The following is a 22,591-nucleotide window of genomic DNA, read 5'->3' on the forward strand; positions in this document are numbered from 1 at the left end:
TAGAGATTTGGTACCCTTCAGACAGAGTCGATACATCTCCTCCAGATGAGAAGACCTCTTTTGGATGGTTACAAATTTCTTGAAATGGTTTGACTTGAATGGTTAGTGTTTAGTGCTGTTGGTAAGTCTGATAGACCAGGCTGGTTTCTGGTCTTGGTAGGTGATACAAGGACTGTTGTGGGGGCAGAGGGTATGTTGGGCTATGGCACTGCTCTTGTGCCTTCAGCTCAGCCCCTCAGCCCTGATTGGGGTGCTGGTTCTGAACAGTCCTACCTGTTTCATCCAGGCTTGACAAATCTCGGTAGTTGGGTAAGACTCTAGCTCATCTGAATTGTGGTAGTTTTTCTTCCCAGTCTCTTTTCCTGAAAAATAGGTTGTCATTTAGCTGCTGATGTCTCACCAAAAGGAGCAGCAGGTCAGTGGTAGAAGTCTTCTGCCTGGGTATTGAGCAGAGTACTTAGAAATCCCTGGAATGTAGGTACCAGCCAAATAGTTATTTTTTAACTAAAATGTTAAAAAGGAGCTAAAATACAACCTCTCTATGCACTGCAGATCTATTTAATATTCCTCCCATATCTGCAAGTGGAACTTCTACTGACATTAACTGGCACTTTACATGATAAATCCAATAAATAGCAAAGTCCTCAATGCAAGCCATAGAGGAAAACAAATTCCAAACACAAGAGGAAAACCTTGCATAGTAAGCACCCAAGACTGGGAGTCACCACTGAAAATCTTGGATGTGTTCTTTTTGTGCTTTGTTTTCTTCCTGTGATAAAGTTTTGCAGCCCTGTATGGATAAATTTGTCTAAATTCATTTGAATGTCTGGTTCATTCAGATATGATAGAGCATCACATAATAGCTTGTGAATAACTGCATAGGCTTATCTCAGTTGAAGGTCCCAACAGATGGCAGTTTTGAATGCATGCCTGGCACTCAAAAGAACATCCCACGCGATTTTACTTGCATTGACTCATGGTCTAGTCAAGTATGCACATATATGGGGAGAGATGTCAGGTCATGATAGTGTGCATCATGCACCCTAGTGCACAGCTGGGATGACTGCTGTGCGTATAAATAGCAGGAAAACATGAATCCACTTGTGAGCAATTGAGTCAGGAGATCTCTGCAAGGGTAGGGGGGAAGAAGCTATGCGGGCATACAACACTGGGACTGCCCCAGGGATCCCTGCACTGTGCAGAAGGAGAGCTTCTGAGGCACCAGTGGGTTGATGGAGACAGCTAGGGTCACTGGCTGGAGAATGCTTCATCAGAAGCTGATAAGTGACATCATCATGGATTCACTAGGACAGAGAACCAAAAGCCCTCCCTTAAAAGTCAGTACTAGTCTTTTGTCTAGTCCTGAACTGGAAGGAGCACAGCTGTTACTCCTGAGCCCTCAGCAGTGTATGTGTCGGGTAGAGGCAGGAGGAGCAGATGGGTGGCTGATCTCTGCTCTCTGGTGACAGTGACAGAACCTGAGGGAACGACATGGAGATGTCATGCGAGTGTCAGGTTGGGTGTTAGGAAAAGGTTCTTCACCAGAGGGTGGTGGGCATGGAACAGGCCTACCAGGGTAGTGGTCATGGCCTCAAGGTCCTGGAGTTCAAGGAGGGTTTGGACAACACTTTCAGACATAGGGTCTGAATTTTGGGTGGTCCTGCGTGGGGCTGGGAGTTGGACTTCGTGATCCTGGTGGATCCCTTCCAACTTGGGATATTCCATTATTCTGTGATTGTTTTGTAGCAAAATGCTACAAGGCCATTTTCTTTGTGCATCACCTTCTCTCAGAATTCACGCTTGCAATCCAGCAGTCTAACAACATGGTAAAATCTTGTGCAATCACGCATGTGCTGCGTGCACCATCACAAACTGGTTTCCACAGAGCACACATGTAGAGGATGAAAGGCTAGAGCTGGGCTGAACCATGGTAGGTCTGAAGGCTGTGCCATGGAGAACAGCCACCCACAGTGGAGATGCAGTCAGGATATTCTTGGGCTACTTTTTGAAATGTCAGGTCCTTTCCTGAGATGGAGGGTTCATAGTAATGCAGCTGCAAGCAGTTTCTTATATTTGATTGATTATATAGGTCATTTTGTCCTCATCTCTTTGGTGGGAGGCCTGCGCTGCTGTGGGATGACACCTGCAGAGCTGATCCTTTCTGACAAATGAGCAGCACCATAGTCACGGCAGCCTGTCTCCAAGAAGAGAAAATTGCCTGGAAGCCTTCCAGGCTCTCCTCTATCCCAGCACAGCCCTAATCTGATCAGAGAAGCAGGTTTTGCAACTATGGGGCAGTGGGAACATGCTTCGAGTTCTGGTGGTTTTGTCTGGGAAACCCCATGATTGCTAACAAGTCTGTCCTACTTTATTTATGGGAAGGGGGGAGAAAAGGAGAAAACTGACATTTTTTTCACTGTTGGTTTCAGATTGTTTCCACATCCCTAGAGGTGAAGGAAGAACTTTTTTCTGGGATGAAAAGGCAGGCAAGAGTGTTCTTCAGAGGGATGAACAGAGTCAAGATTTCCCTAACCAGACCAGTCTGGTTCATCCTGGGTCAGATAGGGGTTTGTTTTGAAATGAGTTGGAAAGCTATGGAAAACTTCAATTTTCTACAGGAAAAATACCCATCAGTCTCAGACCGAGTTTTACTTAAATGTAGCCACCAATATATGATCCGAAGCAAATGAAAGTTGTATGCAGAAGAACTGCATAGCAGGTGTCAGACCCGGAATGGCTTTCTGTTGCTCTGTTACAGATGCAGCAGGTGCTTGGGTCCATGGCTTGCCTTCCTATGTGACAGATCATGCCAAAGGATCTGCTGTGATCATTGTGCTTCTGACAGGAATGCAACAAAACTGGAACAGCCAGATCAAAATCATCCTGTGCCTCTGGGAGCCTGCAGCAGGGGAGAAGTGGCTTGGGAGGGAGTGAGCAGAGAGAGAGGGCAAGGGCAGGAGAGCAAGGAAGTTTCCAGAATTCATTCCCTACCCCAAGGGCAAACTTGGCCTCTGCAGTGCTGGATACATCCAGCATACCTGGGACCAAGGTCACATCTCCCACTTCATGTCATGGGACATCCATAGTGTCCAACATCGTTGTCTCTGAGAAGACCCTAGCTCTTCCCATCTATTTCCAGCTGAAAAAGTCACTTTTGCTACATGATCCGTGGATTCAGAGCAGGGGAAGATAAAATGCTGAAATAGCTCTGAAGATCACTTAGTGGTCAGCAGGAGGTAGAGTTCACACAGAGACAAAAACCTTGTGCAGATCTGCTGGCAGCATGAGAGCTGGGGCATAGAGGCGGGAGCATGGCACAGGACAATGGGGAGAGTGGGCTGGGAGGGGTCTGGAGAGCGGATTTTACTGGGGCAAAAGTGTTGAGTGGCTGGGGAAACAAGCTCCATTTGGACTTCATGACAGTTCCCTACTGGGCTCCTAACACTACTTACTGTTTGGAAGAGTGAGCCAACATGGGGATGTCAGGGCAAACCCTTCCTACGCATACACATACACACTGGGGCTTTTCCAGGCCACTTTACAAGGAACATGGCAGTAATTTGGTCTTCAGAGAGTACCAAACCCCTCTCATCTCCTACTCCTCATTTATAAGTGACCCTCAATAGATGTGGTGGGCTTAAGATGCAAAGGAAATAGCTTTTTCCAGCAATTTCATCCAAGTCATTGCTTAAGATAAGCAATATAAATGTAAGGTGGAGAGGGATAATCTGAGAAGGGAGTGACAAAAGACGCCCTCAAAAAGATGAAAAACAGGCTGTCAGCAAGTGCTTAGAACATAACAGGCTCTCGCAAAACATTGGTAATTGCAGGAGGGACAAAACCCAGCAAGAGAAAAACCTGAAAATGGCAATGGATGGTGAGGCATCATGGGTGGCACTGGAAGCTTTCAGAAAGTATTTAGACCTTTCTAAAAGGCGTCAGATATGAGGATGTTGCTTCAGGATGTCTTTCACGTTCTTACTGTGATCAATATTGGCCCCATATGTATGTGGGGAAACCTTGAAGCTCTGGTTACGCTGTTTGACAGAGCTTTAAAGGACAGTGAAAGCTAGAGAGAGGAAGAAAACTGGGACGAGGCAGATGGCAGCATATGAAATAAGACAATCTGTGTCTTAGAAGTGCCTTATTCTCTCCTTTGCTTATAGAGCTGCCAATTCAGGTATAGACATCTCTCTGTGTAGATCTCAAATTAGACAACAAGGATTTGTCCCAAATCTTTCACGCGCTCCCTGTCATTGAGGTAGATGTGGCCCTGGTCATGCACTGAAGGCCCACAAGAAGATTCTGCCTTTCTCTCAGCATAAACATAGGCTTCTGGCTGCTGCTGCACCCTTGGCATAGTTGGACAGATGGTTTATTTGCTTGTGCCTTCTCTCCCAATTCCCTTCCAGGTGAAGTGTGTCAGACCTAAATAGGAAAAGTCTGTTGTATTTTTTCAGCTGAACTGTTCTGTGGAAGCATGTCATGCGCATTCCATCCATCTGTGGTGCTCACTAGGCATGGAAAGTGGGGACAAGTGCCATTAAGAGGATGGTCACTTGGGGTCCAGTCCAATTAGGGCCAGTAGAACCACGTGACCAGGTCTTAAGGCGAGTGACATTTCTGTTGAGTCCTGTGTGGAAGGCTGCTTTGATGGCACTAGGAAGGTTTCCAGCCCCAGCTGCTTGCACTGCTCTGGGGATTTCTTGCTCCAGGATCACGGGTGCTCTCCAACATACGTTCAGCATGGCCCAAATGCACTGCTGTTGCTCATGGGTGGACATAAACTTCTCAGTTCTGAAATTGCAGACATCCCCCCAGGGGCAGTGGGGACAGGCCAGTTGTTTCCAGCACTGCTGCTCTACATTTGGGTGACAAACTCTGCCAAAAGCCAGCTTCAGGCATCTCTGTGTCCTCCATGCCTGTCACTTGGCAGACAAATAATAATGTAGTGAGGGGGAGCCCAGCCTCGGGTGCTGCTCCTATTCTCCAGCACTAGCCCAGTTTTCACTTTTTGTGTGTTTGCCAAACAGTGGAAAATAAGTTTTTACAGTAGCTTGCAAAGTCTAGGGACATTCATCAAGCAAATTTTAACTTGTGCTGAACTAAGATTAGACAGGATTAGATTTGTGCTGTTTTGTCATTCATCAAATGTAAATAAAGCCCCAAATTCTTGAGCTTTCTTAACTCATATGTGGCTAAAGGTAGGAAAAAAAGAGGAGCTCTTGATGAGTGAAAATCAGCAATACTTTCTTATAAAATAAGCCAGTCCCTAAGGAAACCAGCCAAACGCACAGGGTTTTTTTAAAAAAGGTTGGACAATAACTAACTTTATCATTTATTATCTGAAAATTCTGTACCAACCTGACTGTATCTTAAAGCCTGGAGTATGTTGGTGGTGGCCTCTAAACTTGCATGCATCAGCGCTGGAGCTTTTGTGGGTGCAGAAGTCCTTGTGAGCAGTGCAAACCATCAGGAAAGCGGCTGACCTGGGACATGAGCTGTTGTAGTCAGTTGGTCCCTCTGCTAAAATCCAATTTGGTTTACATCTAAATGTAAATTCATAGAATTCACTTGGTGGAAGCAAAGGAAGAACTGAGTCCTTTATGTATTCCACATCTAGATAGTCCTTACATCTGATAGAGGCATAATAATATCATGCCAAAATCTCGCTTCTTGTATTTGCTAAGCAGATGAGAATACGTTCCCATAGCAGCCTGCAAAATTTAGGTATGCACCCTTGTATTTTCCAGTTTATTTCTGATCCAAGTTCAGCTGTGACTGATGATGTTTCGACATGGGCATGTAATGATTTAATCAGCAGATTAGTACATCTCAGTGTGTTGAATTAACTTGTGGTTGGCTGTAGAGAGGCAGGGCAAAGGGCAAGGAAGAGGCAAATTTACCTGTCATACCACATCACTCTTCACTGAACCACAGCTTTAAACCTATATCTAGATATATTTTTTTTAGTCATGATTTCAATTTTGATTCAAAAAAGGCTTTGAAAGACTAAATCAAGTGCACAAGTAGCTTGAGAAAAAAGCGGTTTTCTTGTTCAAATAATGGTTCAAGTTTCTCAGTTCTGAGAATTTATTACTATGACAAATAAATAAGCTAAAATAACTTATTTTCATGTATGCCAAGCGTACCGAGTGAGAAGGATCCTCTTTTTGGTAATACCAGCGTATTACAAGGAACCAGCTTTGATTTCCCAGCTTATAGAGTCATAGAATCATAGAAAGTCTTGGGTTGGAGGGTCCTAGATCAGGCACTAGATCAGGCTGGCCAGGGCCCCATCCAACCTGGACTTGAAGGGATGGAGCATCCACATCTTCTGCAGTTGACATCTTGCTGCTGGAAGTGGTCTTGGTGCTTGAAGCTAGAAACATGCTGCAGCCTGGTAAAAAATCTCCTGCTGGGAGATGCTCTGGCCTCTGTCATCACTGCTAACCCCACCCAGCACTGCTGGGCTTGCCATGTGTACGAGGTCCTGGCGAGGAGGTCAAGCTGGTGGCTGGCAGTAGCTCCACATGTAGCTCCTAGAGTTCAAAAATATTTTGGTAAAACAAAGCAACTAGTTCTCTTTTGTTACTTCTGCATTTTTTTAATAAGGAACAAACAGTGAAGAAGGCTCAAAAAGCCTTTCATGTATTGTCTGGGTATAAAATCATAGAATCATAGAATCCTTAGAGTTGAAAGAGACCTTTAAAGGCCATCAGGTCCAACTCCCCTGCAATGAACAGGGACACCACAACTCGATCAGGTGCTCAGAGCCCTGACCAGCCTGCCCTTGAGTGCCTCCAGGGACAGGGCATCCAACACATCTCCAGGCAACCTGTGCCACTGCCTTGCCACTCTCACTGTAAAAGTCTTTCCTTATACTCAATATCTTTACTGCAAGGGAGGTACTGCTTTCTGCTGGCTGCTAGTGTGTGTTTACAGGGCAGTGGCCAGCTGAGGCACATCCTCAGCCAAAATTCAGTGAGCTGAAACTTTCCTGAACAGAGTCATTTTCATTTCAATGTAAAAGCAGAAAATTGCTTGGAAAACGAGCCAAAGAGAAAACTAAGGAATAGGTATATCTGAGACAATGGTTGGGAATAAAAATCATACACAAAGGGTGAAAATGAAATACAGAAGTAATTTCCTCATGGTACAAATATACACAGAAAACCAGGAAAATTCAGAGTAAAGAATCAATGTATCAGAAAACAGCCTAAACCAAACATGGTGCCGTATGGAAATGTACAGCCAAAGCACATAATCAATCTTACCTTTGTCCTCGTTGTGGGACTTGGCACTCCCTGTGCTTATGAATTATAAATGCAGCAATGTTTACTACAGAGAAATGCCTCTGGTCCAAGAAACATTAAACCAGTTGTTAATCAAAACAGACTGTTCCTCTTGTTCTCTCTATCCTATAAATATAACGCTAAGTTAAGGCAGTTTTAAGTATGTATTTGGAAAGGTTAATGTGTTATGAAAATTCAGATTTAAAAAAGATCCAAACTCTGCTGATAAAATGAATTAGTTAGGAGGGCTACAAGGTTTTCCACCCCGCAGTGTTGCAATATCCTGCATGGCACTGGTGCATCAGGACATGCTAAGCAAGTGGCAGCTTGTTAGCTCTTTGTTCTCCCCTAAACCATTTCACTCTCTTTTCCTCCCAGACCAAACAACGAGCCCGACTTCTACACTTCAAACAAAACAAAACAAAACAAGCAAAGAACAGAAACACCACAAAAAAACCACAGACCAAACCGACATTGCTTTAAACTGCAGTCCATTTTCTTGCCTGGCTGACTGCAGAGATAACTCTGGGGGCAGGCAGAACAAATACGACTGCTTGAGCTGTCACTGCCGCTGAAAGGAGCTGCTCTTCAAGTGACTTTGCCACTGTGACGGCTCTTTCAGCATTGCAGCTAAAAGCATTACAGGCTGTTAAGGCTGCAACATAATTGGAAATCCTCTGTGTCTTGGTGTTACTCCCAGTGCCTCGCATTAAATACAGATTGCACTGCATGGCTGCAGCCCTGCAGTAGGTCTACCTGAGTGTTGAACAGCCTACCTGGCTGCTCTTCCTCCTCACGGTCTATCAAATGAGCCTTGAGAGGCCGTAGGTGAGGAATACTTGGGGAAAAACTTTATTTAAACTCCATCCACCCTTTGTATTGCCAGAGGTGTGTAACAGGTGCTGTACAACTGAAGGAAGGCAGGACCCCTTCTCACAAGGAGATTTCATTTGCTTCTCGGTTACGGTAACTCCTGTCCTGGGAGCTGCCCTGAGCACCCTCACCCCCGGAGGCTCAGAGGGCAAAGCACTCTCTTCTCCTTACAGCTAAATTGCATTACAGTGCTCAAAATGTAATAAAAGATCCATTTGTTGCCACAGGTTGGAATCAAGCAAGGCTGGTATAAGGTGCTTGTGTAAGAAGGATAAAGATTTAGAAACCTGCATGCATCTAAGAGAAGCAGGGAGGCAGAAGGACTTGAAACATCTCTACTCCTTTTCAGCAGTACTTGATTCATGTGGTGTGTGGCAAATTTTCCACAGATGCATTGTATTCTAGTGGAACATTACCAAAACTTCTACTTCATGACTAAGCCCTTAAGTTCTCTTTAAATTTATAATTTCCTTCTTTAAAGCTCTTTACTACTTGCATCTGATCCCAGTAGGTAGGTGTTTCAATACTTCCATGTGCCTTGCGTGTTTGCTGAGCTTAAGGTTTTGAAGGCCCCAGACTACTGAAACTATTCCTTCTGGGATGCCTTTAGCTTACGTTTCAAGCTAATCTTTTTTGTGCAGTATGGACATCATCACAAAAAGCAAGTTTATTGCTATCTTGGACCTTCACAAATGTGCTGAGCAATAATAGAAATGACACTTTTCTGGCCTTCTCCCATCCTTCAGGCTGCCATACAAAAAAAATAAAAATGGAATTGTATTCTTTATTAGCAATAGTTCTCAAACCACTGTAATCTTCTGAACAGACAGGAATATGGAAACAACGTTCTAAGTCTCAAAGTTAGAAGTAATACTGTTGATTCCAGCCAACAACATCGACGTTATTTTCTCCATTTGCTTGCCTGTATCTGCCACATTTCCACTGGAGGAAAACAAAAACTGGGGTATCCTCTCCAAGCATCTGACAGCTAGGACTCAAAGGAAAATATTTATCAATGGTGATGTCTAAAGAATAGCTCTTCCTATCACATCTCATAGCTTGGCAATAACACATAAAAAATATATAGATCCAAACATTCAAAGGATGATAGGAGATGACTGCTTTTAAATTGCCAAATTTCTGCCATTGTCTGCAAATTCTGCTTCATTCAGCTATAACCAAACATGTACATAATCCAGCTTTTGCAAGATGCTGAGCATTAGAACATCTATTTCTATTAGATCTTTTAAACTGCCTCACTGGAAACAAATGGGTTCTGAGTCATTTTCATTGGAATGAAATGCTACGTTGCTGTTTCTGTTAAAAATTAACAAGAGATTATCAGTACGCAGTCTCGCACTTCTATTGTTCTGAATCTATCTCTATTCGTAATCTACATTACTGATAAAAGGCCCAGACGGTGGAATTAAATATTATGGAAATGCAAATGTTAAACATTGTTTCCATGTATTTTGGTCATAGTGACTCATAGCAAAAAATGCTATCTGTAAATGTCTGCCTGCTTATATTCTATAAACTGTGCCTGGTAGTTCTGCTTTGTTAAATGTGCTGCTCTCCGACCTCTCTGCTCTGTGGAAGGATTCAGCTCATGGACATTAGTGCTGCTGGAATGCCTCCAGACCTCCAGAAGGAAGAAAGTGGAAATGCAATGAAAATGGAGTTGCTGTTGCAGGGAGGGATGATATGGATTATCACATCCTTGTGTTGTTGGGGTTAACAGCACTGCCCAACACCAGGTGATATCTTGTCCTGCTGATACTCAGTGGCTCTGCAAGAAGCCTGATCTCTTTAGACATGTTCAGCAAAACAAGTCATCACTGTGAACTTGTCCCCCATTTTTATTTTTCAAACTAGACATTTGCCATCAAAGTACACTTATTAACGGTGCCTTTGTTAATAGCTTGATTTAATGATTTCTTAAAGTTTTCCCTAAGGATAGCTGCTCCGGGACTACACAGAGCATGGAACCACAGAATGACTGAGGTTGGAAGGAACCTCTGGAGGTCATCTAGTCCAACCCTCTGCTCAAACAGAAACACCTGCACAAATCTTTTTGTATTAGTCTTCGCTATTATACTTGAATGCCTATTAGAGCTAAAATATTCAAAGTGCACTGAGAGTCTTAGCTCAACAGATTAGATATAAGCATAACTGTGGTTTGATTTAGCTTTCATCATCTTGCTATGACCCACTTTTGAAGCATATGCCCCCACTACACTGTGTGCAATGCAAATGCACTGGATTGACCTTGAACAGAATTGCTGAAGTGCTAAGAATAGTGTAGATGCCTGCAGTTACCCAGCGACAGTAGCAGTCAGCCAAAGCTGAATTACCTTGATCTGTGAGGTCCCTGCAGCCGCCATGAGGCCTCCCATCAGCCTCCTCTACTCTGGGCTGAGCAAACCAGGGGGCCTCAGCTACTCCTCATACCCCTTGCTCTCCAGACCCTTCACCATCTTTACAGCCCTCTTTTGGGCACTCTCTAATAGTTTTGCGTCCTCTTTATGTTGTGGCACCCAAACCTGCACACTGCACTTGTGTGCCCCTGTGCCTGTGCTGTGCCTGATGCACCCCAGGGCACAGTTGGCCCTTTTGCCTGCCAGAGCACACTGCTGACTCACATTCAACTTGATGTCAGCCAGATCCCCCTATTCCCTTTCTGCAGAGCTGTTCTCCACCTTCTTGTCCCCCAGTCTGTACATGTATCCAGGGTTGCCATATCCCAGGTGCACAATCCCTGCCTAATCCCTGCTTAAGGCCTCTGACTCCAGTGTCTTGGTCTTGCTCTTTCAGACTCCAGTCTGTAAAATGAGATTTTCCATCTTCACTGGGCTGGTGTCAAGAACTCAAATGTTATGGTGTGAGGTGAAGGCAAAAAAGTAGCTCGTAGGTAGGTGTATTTACCTACCTAAGATACATAAATATAGTAAATAAAATTAGGACAAGAAGAATCTGATAAGTATTCTTCAGATTGTGGCTGCCTGGGAAGATACTTCCAGGCTAAATCTGGGTCTGTTTTTCATTTAGGAAGTAATTTTACAAGGGAGACACAGTAGCGTGTTCAGAATCTGATACTTTTGAATAACTAGTGTAGATCAGTACCCACTGATGGTTCAGACTATGGAAGGAAACAGAGAGCCCTGACTGATACATTTCTGGGGGAAAACTACAACAAAAGCAAACAACAAACAGCAGAATCAACCTACAGTCCCCTGTAAAACCTAGTGGAAATACGACTGTACACACTTGCAAATATTCCTGAAATCTGTACAAGTCCTTGCTCAGGAGACCGAGGTCCTTCAAACATACAGGGACAAAGCACACTGCTTGTTCCTTGTTTCTGAGAAGCAGAGGAGAGACTCTTGTTACTAGGCTGCTGCTTAGCAAGAGATTCTTGTTTTCCCGTTCTGATCAGAATAGAAGACTGGCCTTACTCAGGTACACCTGAGGTCCATCTGGGTCACTGTCGTGTCTCCACCAATGTTTACCAGCAGATGCCTAGGAGAGAATGTAAGAACAGGGCAAACATAAAGGATACTTCTCACCTTCTGGCTATTTCCCCCTCGGAGACTTCCTGAGAGGGAAGTTCTATCTATTATATGCATAATAACATTTTAAAAATAAATATATCTTTCCTAACTGCTGGTGGGTTTCTTTTCCATAAGTTTATCCAGACATTTTCAGAAAGAAAAAAATACAACAGAGCTTGATCAATAGCTCACTTGAAGAATCTGCTAGAATTGCCTATGCTTTTCTGGAAGGGAAACTGAGTTTCTAAGGGTAGAGAAGGTTGAAAAGCAGTAAAAAATATTACCATAGAGATGTACAAAAGAACCAAGAACATTGTATGAGCATTTTTTTGTTGTTGTTTTAACAACCAACAAAAGTTTGTTACTTTTGTTGTTTAGGTTTGGGGAAAGAAGAGATCTGCAGCCACATTTTAAAAAAGCCATTTTTGTTCAGCTTGCACAAAACAGGGCCAGGACTGTGCTTGGCCATGACCGGTGCAAGTCTCAGTTGCCTGGAGGAGCCCAACTCCTTAAGAACTGTATTGGTGCACATCTGTTGTGACTTAATGCTCTATTATTTATTGATTACTGAAACATAGAAAGTGAGCTTCCAATCCGTTTCCCTCACTGCTGGATTTCTGTCTATCTGTGTAATTAATATAAATCTGAGGGTATAATGCTTTGTCCTTTGTTGCTCATTTCTACGTGCTTTTTCTTCTAATTCCTTATTCCCTAATTGCTTTTTTTTTTTTTTTTTTGTTCATATTCTTACAGCATTCTCATTGTTATTCATTTTCTTCTATGCATTAAAATAGATTCTCTGTTACCATGGTGGGAACTGTTATATAGGCCCAGCTAAAAGATGCTGAGGTTTTAGTTCCCTTAGCTTTCTGGTGCATTTTATATTTTCTTAAAATATTTTTAACCAGTAAATCTAATTTCATAACATCCTTTTTGTTACTACAAATAAAGCTGGCTCCAAAAGATAACTCAGCTTGTATTCATCTCAGAAGTTGGTTTGCACTTTTATTGGTGCTTTAGCTCCCATCGATTCCCCAGAGCTGTCAGACGTTCCATGTAAATGCAGTGGAAGCTGGACGTAAAACAAATCCTCTCCATACTTAATAAAGAAATACGAAACCTAAAAATAAAAAGATTTGTGTTAATAATGGCACTGTCTACTGTTGTTTGTCTAATGTTTTTCACTATGAGCTCCCGTTCTCTGTTGCTTATAACTTTGCCAAATTGTAACAATTGGAAATGAGAATTTCCCTGCTGGGCTTCTGCTCGTTTAGCTGAAATTTAAGTGCATAAATAAAACAGTTCAGTCACTTCCAAGAATGTGGGTAGAAAAAATGTATTGTTTTGATGGTGTTAATTTCTGTCTTTCATTTGGGAACTCTAGCTGGCCCCTGTGATTTAAAGGAGAAACATGAAACTGAACAGTAGACAATTTTTGTGTATTTTGTATCTCCAGAAAAATGAACCCAAATATGGCCAAGTCATAGGCCTTTCAGGGCGAAAGAATGCATTTAGCATATGCTCTGTAGATCTCTGCTGCATCTGTTAGCTGAATACCTAAGGGAGCCTATGTGCATGTACACAGTTCATTCTGGACATTGCAATTACGGCAGCTCCATGCTACTGTGATCTCAGATCCTGTCCTTCGCTGCCTCTCCATGTCCCTCTTTTTATGGCAGTTAGGAGGTTTGATTTAAGTACAGGAAAGACAGGAGACTGCTCTTGGAGGCACGTGTGAGCAATTTGGGACAAAGAGAAAGAAAGGAGAGAATGGGGGAAATGATGGTTTGGGGCTGAATGAGGAACTGTAGAAGGCTGAAATTGGACAAAGATCCAGGAGCAGGAAGAAGTGAAGCGGAGTGGGAAGGCTGGGAGCAGAAGAGATAACGTCTGAGGAGAGCTGGGGAGGCAAATGTGTGGCTGCTCACCTAAACCAAGAGAAATTCAAGAGATTTTGTGTAGTCTTTGTGTGGTACACAGACTTTTTAGACTCTTGGCACAGAAAGGTGCTCTTCCTCTCCAGGACCACAGGGCCACTCAGAAGGCAGCCATCTGCCAAACACTCCCCGTGTCCTGCAGACCTCTGTCACTTGGTGAGTCTATCAGCTCCGGCTCTGGTGCTGACCCTTGCCTTGGAAAGCAAAATCGGGGCAGGGAAGAAGGATGACCAGGGTTTAAAAAAAAAAAAAAAGGAAAAATAGAGAAACAATTTCTCTGCTCTCCTACCTCCTCCCCCAAGCTTTATTTTAGAACTCTGTTTTGTGTTGAAAAATCCAAAGGTAGAAACTTCTTTAGTTAATGTCATCTGTGTGGCTTTAATTTAGCTGTTGGCTCAGGCATGATATTACAGTCTCTGTTTATTAAAATAAAAAAATTAATGGCTACACTGGAAAGCTTCAGTTGCCTCAGGGACAGTGATCGTGATCTGATTATATTCAGTATGGGCAAGCACTGAACAGTGGCCACCAATACTACATGCATTGGTTATTCTGAAAACTAATTTCCTGAAGCATGGGTAAATTACAAGAAAATTGAATGGGATGTAAAACACAGGTAGAAAAAATGATAATAAATCTGTGAGTGCATTTCAGAGAATTTTATTTAATGGAAAAAAAATCCAATTTCCCCCTTACTCAGGGAAGAACTGTTTAGCTAAACATTAATCCTGATTCAGTGGCAGAAGGAAATCAGCTGTTGGAAAGACATCATTTCTACATGAAAAAAAAAAAGGGGGGGAAAGAGAAATTCATATAAGGAGGAAATTATTAAGTGTTGAAAACAGTAAAGATTTCAGAGAAAAAAAAATTGCAAATAACAGCTAAGGATAATGTGAAAGCATTCAGTTATTAGGAGCAATGACAACGTTTTCCAGTCCCATCACTGGGACTAGAAGCAAAACTGGTGTCAGTGAAACGATGTAGGAAAAATATTTTTAAAATGTGCATTCTTCTTTAGAATGGAGCAGGATTTGCATTTGCATCACAGGAGAATAATATAGAAATTTCAACACATTCACAGTTAAAGATATTAAGAAGACACCTTGACATTGAAAATAAATTCCAGCAGACTGGAAAGATACTGAAGCTGTGCCAGAATTCAGATGCGATGATTCCCTAATTATAGAGTTGTTAGCCCCACATAAGTTGTAGGAAAAATGACAGAAAAATGTCATGAAGCTTCAAAGGAACTGATATCTGCATATAATTATCACCCATCAGTACAGATTAATGAAAATGAATTCTTGTAAATCAAGCCTGATTCCACTCTGGAGGATTATATATACATATATGGCTTATGAAAGTGCTGCAGTGTGTTTAGATTTGTTAAGGCTTTTGACTTAATACTAGGTGGTGTTCTGTTGAAGACATGAGTACCAGCCAATTTGCAAAGGTTTTATTGCTGTGGAGCTGCAATCGTGAGGTACATCTGATAATTAGACTTTAAACACATGCTTGTTTTGAAATCAGTCTTACTCATTTATTTGGTTAGATAGCTGTGGCCTGACAGAAGTCAGCATGTGTGTGCAAAGTGCTGGGTCATTTGGAGGTGCTGTGGGTAAAACAGCAGCGTTGCTGTCGGTAAGTTCCTAATGTGTAAAAAAGTAAATACAACACAGATTGGGAAAGAGATTTTTAAAGTTTTCTTTGTGTTTTTCATCCTTTCTGAATGTCAGTTTTACCAAACTGCAGTGCCTGAAAGCTGGCATACTCTTAGTGTAGATGTTCATATACATCCCAAAGATGCCCTGTGGGGGTGTAGAAGTTTGTCCCATACAAACCAAACACACTCAGGGACTGGATCAAAAGCTCCCACATCCCAGTGCTAAGAGGGACATGCTGAGAGAGATTCAGAGCTGTTGGAGTGGGTCCAGAGAAGGGCCACAAAGATGATCAGAGGGCTGGAGCACCTCCCCTGTGAGGACAGACTGAGACAGCTGGGGCTTTTCAGCCTGGAGAAGAGAAGGCTCCAGGGGGACCTTATAGCGGCCTTCCAGTACCTGAAGGGGGCCTACAAAAAAGCTGGGGAGGGACTTTTTATAAGGGCGTGTAGTGACAGGATGGGGGGAAATGGCTTTAAACTGGAAGAGGGTAGATTTAGACTAGATATTAGGAAGAAATTCTTGGCTGTGAGGGTGGTGAGACACAGGAACAGGTTGCCCAGTGAGGTTGTGGATGCCCCCAAACTGGAAGCATTCAAGGCCAGGCTGGATGGGGCTTTGAGCAACCTGGCCTAGAGGGAGGTGTCCCTGCCTATAGCAGGGGGTTGGAACTAGATGATCTTAAAGGTCCCTTCCAACACAAACCATTCTGTGATTCTATGATTCTGTAATCTCATGTAAGGTGACAGCTGGACCAGCTCAGGTGGATGATGTTCCTCTGGTCTCCACTGCCCACAAGCCCTAGGAAGGTGCACTCTCAGAAATGTGGTCCTCTGGCTCAAAAGCAGAACAAGGCTTTGAAAGCAAACAGCTTTCAGGACTTGCTGGCCTGAAGGACAACTAAGATACCATAGAGGAAAAGCAAGTAGCTTGCCATTGCTCTGAGTTGTAGAGAAACAAAGAAAGGTGGTTTATGACTTCAGAACAAAACTTCTGTAATGGTTTATTAAACTGTGCCACATTAATATTTGCTTTAATTAAAGAGAAGGGAATGTCTTCAGAGCAGAAGCTATTTTCATTACAGTTGCAATCATTCTAATAATTTCCTAGTGTAATATGTTGGAACAATCAGTTGTTTCTTTGCAAGTAAGGAGAACGCAGGATGTTTTGGGAGAAAAAAAAATCAGTAAAACACAGATTACAATCTCTAATTTCTATTTCCATTTTTTTTAATAAAAATAATCTCTATTCCCTTCTATCTGTCATGCAAGACCTTGAATGCTTTCCCTGACCAGCATATTCTTACTTCTTATTTTCAGTTTGTTTGCTAGCTGTTTTCATCCTTTCTGAACAGCTCTACAGGCTCCCGTGAAACAGATGATTGACATACCCTTCCCATTAATATGCCCAGATTAACTCAGGGAAGAACAGCAAGATCCCTGAAAGCTTTTTCTCAGGGATTTATTCTGTTTCTCTTTCATCTGTTAGAACCACTGAGGACTATCAGTGTGCATTACTTCTTGGGTGTTTTTTAATAAGTGTATTGAGGGCTATAGGCAACACATGGTAAAAACAATCCTACTCTAACTGCTACATCTAATGTAGGCAATACAGGCTGCTCTGTGTTTTACCTGTTAACAGAGATGTACAGATCACAGATTGGGGGATGGGTAGAAAATTGCTTTTCCTTCCCCTTCTCTCCTTGTATGCTTCACTAAGCTATACCATTTCAGCTTTCAGCTCCTATTGTTAAAAATAGAGTGTATGACATTAATTTGAAGGTAACACCTGAAGACACAAGGAGGAGAAGATGGCAGAACACCCATCACAGGCACCTGGGGTCCATCCTGGAGGCCATCCGGGCCTCCATTACGTGCAGGGTATGAAGCTCTGCAGCTAGCCAGATCACCTTTATTTCACCATGCCAAAAAGCAAGCTGTAACTCCATCTGCCAGCAGGGAAAAGCTCTCCTGCTGGGTATGCATTGCCCAGTCCTACAGTGTTTATCTGGAGAAAGAGGAGAAGTTAAAGGAAGGAGTGCTGCCTGCCCAGCAAGAGCCTGGATTTATTCCATGTAAACAAATTTTGAGCTGTCTTTTGCAGTCAGTCTTACTAGACGGCCTGCATGCTATTTCCTCCCAAGAGAAACCTAATATTTCCATTGTGCTCCTTGATATTATGTCTCTTCCCTGTATGCAGTCACCAAACGTAAGCTGGTGTGGATGAAAAAGGATTCAATACCTTTAATTCAAGTTATTCTGGTCAGTAGCCGCATTTTTGCACTGTGTAGTGCCATGAGGTCTTCATTTAATGAGGTCTCACCTCCTCTTCTCAGATCCCCTCTGATTATCCTCTGCACTCCAGCGCAACCCATGGCAGTCTCCAGGGCTCCACTGCACAAGCTGGGACATGGGCTGTGGGAAACACATTGCTGAGCAGCTGCTGGGGATTTCATGGGGGCAGCAGCTGGGATGAGGTGGGATGTGCATCACCATCATGGACAGAAGCTGTTCTGGTGGGACAGCACACACAGCAGGCACAGAGGAGCCCAATAATTGGACAACATCCTTTCTATTAGCTGGAAGTCTACTGAGATCTTGGCCTGTTCTGGCAGACAAGCACCATGTTGAGGTGTTTAAGAAATGCTTAGATGTTGTATTAAAGGAAATGGTTTAGTGAGGAAATATTGGTGGTAGGTGGACGGTTGGACTAGATGATCTTAGAGATTTTTTTCCAACCTACTACGATTCTATGATTATATGACTTGAGCTGATGTTTAAGTAGTCATTTTTTCATTTGTACTGCTGCTTTTGGCTTTTAGGCCTTTGCTTCCCCATGTATATCACAATTGCCTCCCTGGCTATCTTTGATCTCAATGTTTCTGCTTTTCTCAACGGTGTCATGAAGCATTTTACCTGCTGTATTGCCAACAGCTGTGAACATGGATCTTACAAAATCCCTGCCTTATGTGCCCCTGATACTTCCTAGATTCTAGCTAGAAACTAGAGTTCAGCTGGAATCTTCTGTCTCCTTGCATTTTCTGGATTTTGCAAAAGACTGAGGACTGTATTTCTGTTTTAATTCCATGTATCTGTGCTAACAATCTGCTGTGGGTAGGAAATCAGGTTTGCATAGTTTTCTTGCAACAGACATATAAACTGCGTGTTTCAACAGCATACACTGGAGGCATTGTGAAACTGCCAACAGAGTCTTTCTGTGAATGTTGTCTCATTGTCTAGTGACAATAACTAATTATCTCCCCTATTTTTCTTAGAAGAGAGGTTATTTCTTACATGGATGGCTTCTTCTCCTACCAGACACTATTTCAAATTTTTGTGAAGGCAATCTCCTGCAAGATGTTCCTTTCCCAGCTTAGGTGTGTCTTTCTTCCATTGATTGTAGTGCAACAGCATGCTGGCTCTTCCTGTTTGGAGAGGAAGCCTCCCACCCTCGTTACAATCCCATGAATCTGTACTGAATCTCTGCTGAAATTGCGTTTCAGCAGTGGATTCAAGGTAGCCATGGACACGTTACCTCTCTATCACATTGCATGTTTCAAGGTCATCTGGGAAACTTGGAAGAAACTCTGCTAGCTTACAACTGCTAACAGTCTGAACTAAATTAATACTTCAGGTGTGGGTATGTTGTTGTGTTGCCCTTAAATGTTTATTCAGTTCAAGTGTTTCAGGGATACGAAGACAGTTTCATCTTGGTTTTATTTTACCCTTAGGTTTGTTTTCATGGCTTCATAGCTGAGAGCAGAGCTTTTGGTTGTGATTTCTCCCACCTTCTGCCCTGCTGTACCCATCTCTGTACAGCAGCATCAATACCATTGCCCTCATCTCCTGTGTCTTATCAATTCATTGCACTCTACCCCTTCCTCTCCCCTCCCCCTCACCCCCTTCTTTCTGAGTGTTCTGTGAGGCATGTGCTATAGAGATGGATTTGTCTGAGCAACCTCCTGTCACAGTTTCCCCACCCTTTCAAGTCTCTTTAATAGTTTTGTTGCAAGGAAGCTGCAATGCATGGTCTGCTCTGCGTTTGCTATTCATTTTGCTGGTGTGTCTGCTATGAAGCAACTGTCTTAGGCTTACTGTAAGCAGGATCAGGAGTGTGTGCTTCAGCTGAAAGGAACATTTTTTATCTGTGCCACCTGAAGTGTCAGCCTGCACGCTTTTTCTCTTGGGATTCAAATGATTGTTTTCTTAGTCCCAGTGCCATTACAGTCATGCTATCAAGGATGTGTAAATGGGGTTTTCTTAGCTACGACTTTTGTGTTGCACCAAACTGAGGTGGCCTCGTGTGCTGAGTGATGCCCATTCTCTGCTTGGCTTGATGTTTGTGTGTTGCTGCTGCCTCTGCACCAGGCAATCTGTCTGCCTGGGATATTCACGTGAAGAAAGCCTTGTAACCTGACTGTGTGTGAGATACCTCATGCTAACGCCTCAAAAGAACATGGAGTGTGAGGGGGACATTTGAACGTTGAAGGTGTTAAGTTCACACATTACTTTGTGAGGCATCTCTGACCCTCTTTAACCATGTGGAACTTTGTTTCTCTCTGCCAGTTTAAGGTCCCAGGCAGGAGAAAATGAAAGGCTCATGGCTCATGGCCTTCCTCAGCTACAGTACTTTCTGCTAATCTCCAATAGGATTTTTCCTGTCACAGCCATCATGTGCGACCCAGTTAGAATAGTCACCTCTGAAGTCAACTTCTTCCGCTACACCCACGTAGTTTTTCTTCTGCACCTTTCTTTCCTCCTCTACATTTTCAGTGTTCGTTGAAGAGCACCCATTGCTTTCCTTTTCTTCTAGAATGAATTTAATAAGCTGCTCTCAGTCTCCAGGTTGGCTCATTGAGGGGTCAGACAAACACAAACGCTGTCATATAGGAAATGGCAAGACCACATAGCTGGGAGTAAGGGATGTAAGGGCTGCCTACAATGGCAGGTTGCCACCAGTTCAGCTTTGTTGCGGTGTCAGACTGTGTCCACATTGCAGTGCAACTCAAGGCAACACACAGAGTGTGACCAGAGTGTGACCTTGTACATAGACACCTGTGTGGGGACAGGAAATCGGGGCTGCTGTGACTGATATTTTTTTTTCTATTTCTGATCCTTTTTATCTACAGGAATGGACTGAGATCTGGCACAGCACTCAGAAACAGACACTGAAGTTTCAGTGTTATATTATTTTCCTCCATTACATTGATTATTATAGAATCATAGTATGGCTTGGTTTGGAAGGGACCTTAAAGACTATCCAGTTTTAACCACTCACTAGACCAGGTTTCCCAGGACTCCATCCAGCCTGGGCTTGAACACCTCCAGGGATGGGGCATCCAGGATTAGCAGTTTGGCAATGCAAAGTAAAAATCCTTTCTATTTATATAATAAGGATTTTCTATTTATATAATAATCAGCACTAGAAATCTCTTTGTCATGATGGGAGTGGGGAGGAGGGAATGTGGTAACCCATTAGTGATCAATCTTATCAAACCTTACCAAAAGAAAGGCCTGTGACCTGGCTGTAAAGAGCCCATGTATGGAGATGATTTCTGCAGATATGATGTCTGACTGCATAGCATTATGTTACTAGTTTTAAAAGCAAGTTCCATGGTTGGGAGATTTAATACACAGGCAGTCTTCTATGCAAGGTCATTTGTGCTTAAGAAATATTTAGATGTCGTACTGAGGGACACAGTTGAGTGGGAAATATTGGGGATAACTGCGCGTTTGGACTGGATGACCTTGGAGATCTTTTCCAACCTTGGTGATTCTATGATTCTATGATTTGCATCTCTAATTGTAAAAGAATACACTACCTAGTTTATTAAATTTAAATTAAAAAAAAAATTCCATTGTAGAGGAAGCTTGGCAGTTGCTCTTATTCACAGCTTATTCAGTTTGAACTACCGTTCTTCAGCACTTCTCTTCAAATCACTGAGAGGATGTAGCTATTCATCTGTTTCCTTACGTCTTCCAATAGCAATGCAAAGCTGGAACAAAGCCAAAATACGCTATGACTAATGGAAATTTGTGGGAAATAGTATCTTAATAAGCCATCACTGAGCTTTGTCAAAAGCAATGTGATATCTGGACACAACTGTGGATGTGGTGACAGTTGTGCTCCTTGGAGATCTCTTCTTCAGCTAGAGGCTGTTACAAGGAACAATGTTAAGAATTGCTCTCTGGTGCAGCTCAAATTTTCTTGAACTGGTAGGAGACTGAATTTGTAATGCTGGAACACAAAATCTCTGCATCTCACCTGAAGAACTGCAGTGAGGGCAGTTTGGACTTGAATTTAGCGAGGGGCTTCTATTTTATGTGCAGTGTAAAAGTATTTACAGTAAAATAATCCGCCTCCTACCCTTCTCACCTTGCAGCTCTTTCCTTAGGGTGAGACTACCCTATGTAAAAATGCCTGAAACACTTCTGCAATGTATACCCAAAATAAAAGAAAAATGCTGATGCTCAGAGCTAAGCTTATCTTAGTTATAAGGCACAATTTTTGATGGGTGTTTTAATGCTGCTATTTGAACAGACCTACCTCCAGCACCCTCTCTCCCTCACTTAACCAGGGCTGTTTCTTGCTGTGGCTGCCAAGCTTGCAGCGCTCTCTGTTTTCCAGAGGAGTTTTCTTGTGGCAGTTCTGCCTTCTTTTGCCCTGAAGCCCTTCCTGTTGAACTTCCTGGAGCCAGGAGGCTTTGGTTTAACATCAGTCCTTGATTACAGTGCAGGGGAACTGAGAGAAGTGTAGCAGCCATAAAGCACAGGTCGTGCATGAAGGCGTACAGGCTCTGCCTTAGCACTGAGGTCTCCAAGGGCTGTGAAAGCACAAGGGCTCACTGCTCTCCTGCTCTTGGCCTCAGCTTTGTAAAGTTGAAGATAAACCTCAGAAAAGTTATTCCACTGAAAGCTGAGCTGAAGTGATCCACAGTTGTTCTGTCACCCTGACTTACCCCGCAGAGGGTCTCTCTCCGGGCCAGACCAGGCCCCAGGGGCCACGCACATGGGCGAGGCTGTGCCTGTGGCTGGAGCGAGCCTCAGAAAGTCCTTCTTCAGGGCAGCTACTCCCCAGGGCCTACCAGGAGCAGCAGCAGAAGCCTCCGCAGCTTTTAATTTTCAAATGAAGCGCTCCGCCTGAGCACAGGCACGCCTCTCTGCGCGCCCGCACAGCGCTTTCACCGCAAACTGCTCCGCGCACCGCCGGCAGGTGGCGCCACAGTGCCCCGCCCTGCGCGACGCCTTCGGGGATGGGGAAAGCGGAGGGGGCGA

General features: G+C 43.3%; 1 long non-coding RNA gene across 1 annotated transcript; it reads right to left on the minus strand.

Annotated features, from left to right (window-relative positions):
• Positions 10,079–22,573, minus strand: LOC110387685. Its single transcript, XR_002432646.1, has 3 exons — positions 21,864–22,573; positions 11,624–12,839; positions 10,079–11,529 (listed from the first exon to the last, which is right to left on the minus strand). It is a non-coding gene; the product is annotated as an uncharacterized LOC110387685 (long non-coding RNA).

Source organism: Numida meleagris, chromosome 1 (assembly GCF_002078875.1).
Source record: "Numida meleagris isolate 19003 breed g44 Domestic line chromosome 1, NumMel1.0, whole genome shotgun sequence".
NCBI classification, from domain to species: Eukaryota; Metazoa; Chordata; class Aves; order Galliformes; family Numididae; genus Numida; species Numida meleagris.